Source organism: Vidua chalybeata, chromosome 26, assembly GCF_026979565.1.
Source record: "Vidua chalybeata isolate OUT-0048 chromosome 26, bVidCha1 merged haplotype, whole genome shotgun sequence".
Classification (NCBI taxonomy): Eukaryota; Metazoa; Chordata; class Aves; order Passeriformes; family Viduidae; genus Vidua; species Vidua chalybeata.
The window spans coordinates 5,846,943-5,849,083 of NC_071555.1; the positions used below are offsets into that span (position 1 = coordinate 5,846,943).

At 51.1% G+C, this 2,141-nt stretch overlaps 1 long non-coding RNA gene across 1 annotated transcript; it reads left to right on the forward strand.

Moving 5' to 3' along the window:
* The first annotated feature begins 364 nt into the window (after window positions 1–364).
* LOC128800216 (uncharacterized) lies at window positions 365–1,471 on the forward strand. The gene is made up of 3 exons (XR_008434936.1): window positions 365–518; window positions 1,127–1,284; window positions 1,374–1,471. It is a non-coding gene; the product is annotated as an uncharacterized LOC128800216 (long non-coding RNA).
* Window positions 1,472–2,141: the final 670 nt, after the last annotated feature.

Here is a 2,141-nt window from a genome sequence, read left to right on the forward strand (position 1 = left end):
ATGAAGTGCAAGGTAAATTCACCTTCAGTCTGGGTTTCTGGATTTTCCCTGCCTCTTGCTCTGCTACAATTGCCACCAAAAAAAGCCTTGAATAGCACTCTCGTACTTCTCCATCCCTCTGATCATCTCTCCTAACATGCTCTCCTTTCAGGATGTTCCAGCCGTATTTCCTCTTCCCAGATTCCTCTGAGGGCCATATTTCCCAGAAAGGCCCGACCTGGTGAGTGTCAGCAAGGTGGGCAGGAAGATGAGGCTGCCCAGCTTGTGAGGCATCACTAAGGTGACAGGCAGAAGCAGATTCCTTGTTGCCATGGTAACAGGATGGTCCACAATGCCCAGCAGGCAGAATGCCCTGTGCTCCACATGTCTACCCATGGGACCCAAGGTGTTGGGGACCCCAGGGATGCTAGCTCTGGTGCTTTGGAATTGCTCAGGTAAAAGGTCAGTGTGAAGGTGGATATAATCTACTCTGACTCCTTGGAAGACTGACTGGAGCCATGGAGAGGAACTAGAGTGAGGTGAGCACTCCCTGAGCTGGGCCTGAGTACTGGCCCTCTGCTTTCCCCCTTGGGGATCCTTGCCTTGGGACTTCCCAGCCACTGTGCCTGCCTGCCAGCACCTTGCCATCTCCAGCTGGGAACACCAAGAGGTGAGACCTGCAGAGGTCTCCTGCTGGATCTCCTTTACCCACAACTCCTCTCTCTGGGAGCTCTCTACATCCAGCCTGTGCCCAGGTGCTGGTGACAGGACCCTCCCTCCTCTGCCTCCTCTGCCAATGACCTGTGCAGAGGATATGGCTTCCCAGTCACAGCCAACATGAGCAGAGGTGTCCCACTCTGACTGTGGTCTCCACAGCTTTGCTTACCACAGACTCACTTCCTGCCACTTATTTCAACATTTTCTCTCCTCTAAGCACATAAACAACCTCAAGTCTGCCTGTAGAATGGTCCTATGTGGGGCTGTATCCATCCACATGCCACACAGGTTCCCAGCTTGCCTTAGTGAATTCCCAGCCCTCCTCTCCCCTTGGCTCCAGGCCTGCTCTCTGCAATGCCTTGAAATTCCTCAAATGTGTCCCCAGCATTTGTCTCTCTCTCTCTGTCCTGGGCCATGTTTTCATCCACAGGGAGAGCAGCCTGGACTCACTGCCAAAATCCTGTTGGGCTGGAGGTGGCTGCCTGGATCCCAGGCAGAGGGATCCTGGCTCCTCTCAGCTGTGATGGGCTCTGCTCCCATGAGAAAAGAGAGAGGCAGGAGGGAAAACAGCCCCCAAGGAAGGAGCAGGTCTGTGGAGCAGGTAAGGGCCACATAAAGACTCTCATGAGACCCGGCATCCCTCCAGCCACCACTGTCCATTTTGTTTGTTCCCCCAGCCACCTCACAATAGCTGAAATATCCAGCAATGGAGAAGAGGAACACCCTTCCTCTCTAAATTATTCGTCCCAAATAGCTCTGACTACAACCACTTTTTTGCTAATAAAGATTGGCTTCTAATTGATCTCTGCAACACTGGCAGCTCCAGACACGGTGGGATTTAGGAGTTAGTGGGAGACCCATAGAGGTTAAATGAGGTGAAAGAAAACAACATTCCCAGTTAGTCTTGCACTCAGTTTCCTTCCCATACCACTTTTTACACACCACTGAAAAAGCTGCCCCAGAGAAGAGCTAAAGCCAGAGCATTTACTAGGGTCAAGGTTCATAGGACAAGGCAAGAGAAAGCACAACCTCAAATATCTTCATTTTCAGAGCCAGGTCTTGTCATGTGGGGACACAGGGCTTTGGAAAGGATTGTCACCTACTTGACTTCAAGGATTGGTGTATGTAGCTGGAATTTTGTTGAGCCCAGCGGCTGCCAGAGAGCCCAGAAGAGGGCAGCAATACTGTGCAGGAAGCTGGCACTTTTAACAGAAATTGGGTCCTTTTACAGGAAAGAAATTCTGGATCTAAAATGCAGGAGGAGGAGGGGCTTGTTCTGCTTTTTAGCATACAATGAAACTCAGAGCAGAGGCATTGGCCTAGCTCCAGGCTTGTGCTCAGTACTTTCAGGGCACGAAGTTGTCCCAAGAAATTTCACAGGAAGTCTGGGCTGGCAACTGTTTACTGAGGTTCAACAAAGAAAGAACCGCAATTCATCCACAGCA